Genomic DNA, 8,502 nt, shown 5'->3' with positions numbered 1-8,502 from the left:
TTCGGTTAACAGCCGATCGCGCTAGCCAATTGCGCCACGGAGACAGTCCTGCTCCACTCTCACCACCATCAGAACATATCTTCAAAGCTATCAGCGCAAAGAAAAAAGCAACACACCACCACCGGGTGGGCTCGAACCTCCAACCTTTCGGTTAACAGCCGATCGCGCTAGCCATTTGCGCCACGGAGACAGTCGTGCTCCACTCTCACCACCGTCAGAACATTTCTTCAGAGCTATCAGCCCAAAGAAAAAAAAGCGCCGCACCACCACCGGGTGGGCTCGAACCTCCCACCTTTCGGTTGACAGCCGATCGCGCTAGCCAATTGCGCCACGGAGAGAGTCGTGCTCCACTCTCACCACCATCAGAACATATCTTTAAAGCTAATAGCGCGAAGGAAAAAAAGCGACCCACCGTCTCCGGGTGGGCTCAAACCTCTAACCTTTCGGTTAACAGCCGATCGCGCTAGCCAATCGCGTCACGGAGACAGTCCTGCTCCACTCTCACCACCATGAGAACATATCTTCAAAGCTATCAGCCCAAAGAATGAAAAGCAACACACCACTCCCGGGAGGGCTCGAACCTCCAACCTATCGGTTAACAGCCGATCGCGCTAGCCAATTGCGCCACGGAGACAGTCCTGCTCCACTTTCACCACCATCAGAACATATCTTCAAAGCTATCAGCCCAACAAAAAGCGCCACACCATCACCAGGGGGGCTCGAATCTTCAACCTTTCGGTTAACAGCCGATCGCGCTAGCCAATTGCGCCACGGAGACAGTCCTGCTCCACTCTCACCACCATCAGAACATATCTTCAAAGCTATCAGCCGAAAGAAAAAAAAGCGCCGCACCACCACCGGGTGGGCTCGAACCTCTAACTTTTCGGTTAACAGCCGATCGCGCTAGCCAATTGCGCCACGGAGACAGTCCTGCTCCACTCTCACCACCATCAGAACATATCTTCAAAGCTATCAGCGCAAAGAAAAAAGCAACACACCACCACCGGGTGGGCTCGAACCTCCAACCTTTCGGTTAACAGCCGATCGCGCTAGCCATTTGCGCCACGGAGACAGTCGTGCTCCACTCTCACCACCGTCAGAACATTTCTTCAGAGCTATCAGCCCAAAAAAAAGCGCCGCACCACCACCGGGTGGGCTCGAACCTCCCACATTTCGGTTGACAGCCGATCGCGCTAGCCAATTGCGCCACGGAGAGAGTCGTGCTCCACTCTCACCACCATCAGAACATATCTTCAAAGCTATTAGCGCAAAGAAAAAAAAGCGCCGCACCACCACCGGGTGGGCTCGAACCTCCAACCTTTCGGTTAACAGCCGATCGCGCTAGCCAATTGCGCCACGGAGACAGTCCTGCTCCACTCTCACCACCATCAGAACATATCTTCAAAGCTATCAGCCCAAAGAAAAAAAAGCGCCGCACGACCACAGGCTGGGCTCAAACCTCCAATTTTTCGGTTAACAGCCGATCGCTCTAGCCAATTGCGCCACGGAGACAGTCCTGCTCCACTCTCACCACCATCACAACATATCTTCAAAGCTATCAGCCCAAAGAAAAAAAAGCACCGCACCACCACCGGGTGGGCTCGAACCTCTAACTTTTCGGTTAACAGCCGATCGCGCTAGCCAATTGCGCCACGGAGACAGTCCTGCTCCACTCTCACCACCATCAGAACATATCTTCAAAGCTATCAGCGCAAAGAAAAAAGCAACACACCACCACCGGGTGGGCTCGAACCTCCAACCTTTCGGTTAACAGCCGATCGCGCTAGCCATTTGCGCCACGGAGACAGTCGTGCTCCACTCTCACCACCGTCAGAACATTTCTTCAGAGATATCAGCCCAAAAAAAAGCGCCGCACCACCACCGGGTGGGCTCGAACCTCCCACATTTCGGTTGACAGCCGATCGCGCTAGCCAATTGCGCCACGGAGAGAGTCGTGCTCCACTCTCACCACCATCAGAACATATCTTTAAAGCTAATAGCGCGAAGAAAAAAAAAAGCGACCCACCGTCTCCGGGTGGGCTCAAACCTCTAACCTTTCGGTTAACAGCCGATCGCGCCAGCCAATCGCGCCACGGAGACAGTCGTTCTCCACTCTCACCACCATCAGAACATATGTCAAAGCTATCAGCGCAAAGAAAAAAGCAACACATCACTCCCGGGAGGGCTCGAAACTCCAACCTATCGGTTAACAACCGATCGCGCTAGCCAATTGCGCCACGGAGACAGTCCTGATTCACTCTCACCACCATCAGAACATATCTTCAAAGCTATCAGCGCAGAGAAAAAAAAGCGCCGCACCACCACCGGGTGGGCTCGAACCTCTAACTTTTCGGTTAACAGCCGATCGCGCTAGCCAATTGCGCCACGGAGACAGTCCTGCTCCACTCTCACCACCATCAGAACATATCTTCAAAGCTATCAGCGCAAAGAAAAAAGCAACACACCACCACCGGGTGGGCTCGAACCTCCAACCTTTCGGTTAACAGCCGATCGCGCTAGCCATTTGCGCCACGGAGACAGTCGTGCTCCACTCTCACCACCGTCAGAACATTTCTTCAGAGCTATCAGCCCAAAGAAAAAAAAGCGCCGCACCACCACCGGGTGGGCTCGAACCTCCCACCTTTCGGTTGACAGCCGATCGCGCTAGCCAATTGCGCCACGGAGAGAGTCGTGCTCCACTCTCACCACCTTCAGAACATATCTTTAAAGCTAATAGCGCGAAGAAAAAAAAGCGACCCACCGTCTCCGGGTGGGCTCAAACCTCTAACCTTTCGGTTAACAACCGATCGCGCTAGCCAATTGCGCCACGGAGACAGTCCTGATTCACTCTCACCACCATCAGAACATATCTTCAAACCTATCAGCCCAAAGAAAAAAAAGTGCCGCACCAACACCGGGTGGGCTCGAAACTCCAACCTTTCGAGTAACAGCCCACCACGGTAGCCAATTGCGCCACAAAGACAGTCCTTCTCCACACTCACCACCATCAGAACATATCTTCAAAGAAATCAGCCCAAAGAAAAAACAGCGCCGCACCACCACCGGGTGGGCTCGAACCTCCAATTTTTGGGTTAACAGCCGATCGCGCTAGCCAATTGCGCCATGGAGACATTCTGCTCCACTTTCACCACCATCAAAACATACCTTCAAAGCTATCGGCCCAAAGAAAAATAGCGCCGCACCACCACCGCATGGGCTCGAACCTCCAACCTTTCGGTTACCAGCCGATCGCGCTAGCCAATTGCGCCACGGAGACAGTCCTGCTCCACTCTCACCACCATCAGAACATATCTTCAAAGCTATCAGCCCAAAGAAAAAAAAGCGCCGCACCACCACCGGGTGGGCTCGAAACTCCAACCTTTCGGTTAACAGCCGATCGCGCTAGCCAATTGCGCCACGGAGACAGTCCTGCTCCACTCTCACCACCATCAGAACATATCTTCAAAGCTATCAGCCCAAAGAAAAAAAAGCGCCGCACGACCACAGGCTGGGCTCAAACCTCCAGTTTTTCGGTTAACAGCCGATCGCGCTAGCCAATTGCGCCACGGAGACAGTCCTGCTCCACTCTCACCACCATCAGAACATATCTTCAAAGCTATCAGCCCAAAGAAAAAAAAGCGCCGCACCACCACCGGGTGGGCTCGAAACTTCAACCTTTCGGTTAACAGCCGATCGCGCTAGCCAATTGCGCCACAAAGACAGTCGTGCTCCACACTCACCACCATCAGAACATATCTTCAAAGCTAATAGCGCAAAGAAAAAAAAGCGACACACCGTCTCCGGGTGGGCTCAAACCTCCAACCTTTCGATTAACAGCCGATCGCGCTAGCCAATTGCGCCACGGAGACAGTCCTGCTCCACTCTCACCACCATGAGAACATATCTTCAAAGCTATTAGCGCAAAGAAAAAAAAGCGCCGCACCACCACCGGGTGGGCTCGAACCTCCAACCTTTCGGTTAACAGCCGATCGCGCTAGCGGATTGCGCCACGGAGACAGTCCTTCTCCACTTTCACCACCATCAGAACATATCTTCAAAGCTATCAGCCCAAAAAAAAGCGCCACACCATCACCGGGGGGGCTCGAATCTTCAACCTTTCGGTTAACAGCCGATCACGCTAGCCAATTGCGCCACGGAGACAGTCCTGCTCCACTCCCACCACCATCAGAACATATCTTCAAAGCTATCAGCCGAAAGAAAAAAAAGCGCCGCACCACCACCGGGTGGGCTCGAACCTCTAACTTTTCGGTTAACAGCCGATCGCGCTAGCCAATTGCGCCACGGAGACAGTCCTGCTCCACTCTCACCACCATCAGAACATATCTTCAAAGCTATCAGCGCAAAGAAAAAAGCAACACACCACCACCGGGTGGGCTCGAACCTCCAACCTTTCGGTTAACAGCCGATCGCGCTAGCCATTTGCGCCACGGAGACAGTCGTGCTCCACTCTCACCACCGTCAGAACATTTCTTCAGAGCTATCAGCCCAAAGAAAAAAAAGCGCCGCACCACCACCGGGTGGGCTCGAACCTCCCACCTTTCGGTCGACAGCCGATCGCGCTAGCCAATTGCGCCACGGAGAGAGTCGTGCTCCACTCTCACCACCATCAGAACATATCTTTAAAGCTAATAGCGCGAAGAAAAAAAAGCGACCCACCGTCTCCGGGTGGGCTCAAACCTCTAACCTTTCGGTTAACAGCCGATCGCGCTAGCCAATCGCGTCACGGAGACAGTCGTGCTCCACTCTCATCACCATCAGAACATATCTTCAAACCTATCAGCTCAAAGAAAAAAAAGTGCCGCACCAACACCGGGTGGGCTCGAAACTCCAACCTTTCGAGTAACAGCCCACCACGGTAGCCAATTGCGCCACAAAGACAGTCCTTCTCCACACTCACCACCATCAGAACATATCTTCAAAGAAATCAGCCCAAAGAAAAAACAGCGCCGCACCACCACCGGGTGGGCTCGAACCTCCAATTTTTGGGTTAACAGCCGATCGCGCTAGCCAATTGCGCCATGGAGACAGTCCTGCTCCACTTTCACCACCATCAAAACATACCTTCAAAGCTATCGGCCCAAAGAAAAATAGCGCCGCACCACCACCGCATGGGCTCGAACCTCCAACCTTTCGGTTAGCAGCCGATCGCGCTAGCCAATTGCGCCACGGAGACAGTCCTGCTCCACTCTCACCACCATCAGAACATATCTTCAAAGCTATCAGTCCAAAGAAAAAAAAGCGCCGCACCACCACCGGGTGGGCTCGAAACTCCACCCTTTAGGTTAACAGCCGATCGCGCTAGCCAATTGCGCCACGGAGACAGTCGCGCTCCACTCTCACCACCATCAGAACATATCTTCAAAGCTATCAGCGCAAACAAAAAAAAGCGACACACCACTCCCGGGAGGGCTCGAACCTCCAACCTTTCAGTTAACAGCCGATCGCGATAGCCAATCGCGCCATGGAGAAAGTCGTGCACCACTCTCACCACCATCAGAACATATCTTAAAAGCTATCAGTCCAAAGAAAAACAAGCGCCGCACCACCACCGGGTGGGCTCGAAACTACAACCTTTCGGTTAACAGCCGATCGCACTAGCCAATTGCGCCACGGAGACAGTCCTGCTCCACTCTCACCACCATCAGAACATATCTTCAAAGCTATCAGCCCAAAAAAAAAAACAAGCGCCACACCCCCACCGGGTGGGCTCGAACCTCCAACCTTTTGGTTGACAGCCGATCGCGCTAGCCAATTGCGCCACAAACACAGTCGTGCTCCACTCTCACCACCATCAGAACATATCTTCAAAGCTAATAGCGCAAAGAAAAAAAAGCGACACACCGTCTCCGGGTGGGCTCAAACCTCCAACCTTTCGGTTAAGAGCCGATCGCGCTAGCCAATTGCGCCACGGAGACAGTCCTCTTCCACTTTCACCACCATCAGAACATATCTTCAAAGCTATCAGCCCAAAAAAAAGCGCCACACCATCAGCGGGGGGGCTCGAATCTTCAACCTTCCGGTAACAAGCCGATCGCGCTAGCCAATTGCGCCACGGAGACAGTCCTGCTCCACTCTCACCACCATCAGAACATATCTTCAAAGCTATCAGCGCAAAGAAAAAAGCAACACACCACCACCGGGTGGGCTCGAACCTCCAACCTTTCGGGTAACAGCCGATCGCGCTAGCCATTTGCGCCACGGAGACAGTCGTGCTCCACTCTCACCACCGTCAGAACATTTCTTCAGAGCTATCAGCCCGAAGAAAAAAAAGCACCGCACCACCACCGGGTGGGCTCGAACCTCCCACCTTTTGGTTGACAGCCGATCGCGCTAGCCAATTGCGCCACGGAGAGAGTCGTGCTCCACTCTCACCACCATCAGAACATATCTTCAAAGCTAATAGCGCGAAGAAAAAAAAAGCGACCCACCGTCTCCGGGTGGGTTCAAACCTCCAACTTTTCGGTTAACAGCCGATCGCGCTAGCCAATCGCGCCACGGAGACAGTCGTGCTTCACTCTCACCACCATCAGAACATATCTTCAAACCTATCAGCCCAAAGAAAAAAAAGTGCCGCACCACCACCGGGTGGGCTCGAAACTCCAACCTTTCGGTTAACAGCCCACCACGGTAGCCAATTGCGCCACAAAGACAGTCCTTCTCCACACTCACCACCATCAGAACATATCTTCAAAGCTATCAGCCCAAAGAAAAAACAGCGCCGCACCACCACCGGGTGGGCTCGAACCTCCAATTGTTTGGTTAACAGCCGATCGCGCTAGCCAATTGCGCCATGGAGACAGTCCTGCTCCACTTTCACCACCATCAGAACATACCTTCAAAGCTATCAGCCCAAAAAAAAAGCGCCGCACCACCACCGCGTGGGCTCGAAACTGCAACCTTTCGGTTAACAGCCGATCGCGCCAGCCAATCGCGCCACGGAGACAGTCGTTCTCCACTCTCACCACCATCAGAACATATGTCAAAGCTATCAGCGCAAAGAAAAAAGCAACACACTGCTCCCGGGAGGGCTCGAAACTCCAACCTATCGGTTAACAGCCGATCGCGCTAGCCAATTGCGCCACCTAGACAGTCCTGCTCCACTGTCACCACCATCAGAACATATCTTCGAAGCTATCAGACCAAAGAAAAAAAAGCGCCGCACCACCACCGGGTGGGCTCGAAACTCCAACATTTAGGTTAACAACCGATCGCGCTAGCCAATTGCGCCACGGAGACAGTCCTGATTCACTCTCACCACCATCAGAACATATCTTCAAAGCTATCAGCGCAGGGAAAAAAAGCACCGCACCTCCACCGGGTGGGCTCGAACCTCCAACGTTTCGGTTAACAGCCGATCGCGCCAGCCAATTGCGCCACGGAGACAGTCGTGCTCCACTCTCACCACCATCAGAACATATCTTCAAAGCTATTAGCGCAAAGAAAAAAAAGCGCCGCACCACCACCGGGTGGGCTCGAACCTCCAACCTTTCGGTTAATAGCCGATCGCGCTAGCCAATTGCGCCACGGAGACAGTCCTGCTCCACTCTCACCACCATCAGAACATATCTTCAAAGCTATCAGCCCAAAGAAAAAAAAGCGCCGCACGACCACAGGCTGGGCTCGAACCTCCAATTTTTCGGTTAACAGCCGATCGCGCTAGCCAATTGCGCCACGGAGACAGTCCTGCTCCACTCTCACCACCATCAGAACATATCTTCAAAGCTATCAGCCCAAAGAAAAAAAAGCGCCGCACCACCACCGGGTGGGCTCGAAACTTCAACCTTTCGGTTAACAGCCGATCGCGCTAGCCAATCGCGCCACAAAGACAGTCGTGCTCCACACTCACCACCATCAGAACATATCTTCAAAGCTAATAGCGCAAAGAAAAAAAAAGCGACACACCGTCTCCGGGTGGGCTCAAACCTCCAACCTTTCGATTAACAGCCGATCGCGCCAGCCAATTGCGCCACGGAGACAGTCCTGCTCCACTCTCACCACCATCAGAACATATCTTCAAAGCTCTCAGCCCAAAGAATGAAAAGCAACACACCACTCCCGGGAGGGCTCGAACCTCCAACCTATTGGTTAACAGCCGATCGCGCTAGGCAATTGCGCCACGGAGACAGTCCTGCTCAACTTTCACCACCATCAGAACATATCTTCAAAGCTATCAGCCCAAAAAAAAGCGCCACACCATCACCGGGGGGGCTCGAATCTTCAACCTTTCGAGTAACAACCGATCGCGCTAGCCAATTGCGCCACGGAGACAGTCCTGCTCCACTCTCACCACCATCAGAACATATCTTCAAAGCTATCAGCCGAAAGAAAAAAAAGCGCCGCACCACCACCGGGTGGGCTCGAACCTCTAACTTTTCGGTTAACAGCCGATCGCGCTAGCCAATTGCGCCACGGAGACAGTCCTGCTCCACTCTCACCACCGTACGAACATATCTTCAAAGCTATCAGCGCAAAGAAAAAAGC

At 53.2% G+C, this 8,502-nt stretch overlaps 1 non-coding gene across 1 annotated transcript; it reads right to left on the bottom strand.

Annotated features, from left to right (window-relative positions):
* Positions 1-560: 560 nt before the first annotated feature.
* TRNAN-GUU (transfer RNA asparagine (anticodon GUU)) lies at positions 561-637 on the bottom strand. The gene has a single exon. It is a non-coding gene; the product is annotated as a tRNA-Asn (tRNA).
* Between the last annotated feature and the right edge of the window lie 7,865 nt (positions 638-8,502).

Source organism: Rhipicephalus microplus, unplaced genomic scaffold (genome assembly GCF_043290135.1).
Source record: "Rhipicephalus microplus isolate Deutch F79 unplaced genomic scaffold, USDA_Rmic scaffold_85, whole genome shotgun sequence".
Lineage (NCBI taxonomy): Eukaryota > Metazoa > Arthropoda > Arachnida > Ixodida > Ixodidae > Rhipicephalus > Rhipicephalus microplus.
The sequence above is the reverse complement of the archived record's forward strand: the minus strand, read 5'-3'. Positions and strand labels throughout refer to the sequence as shown.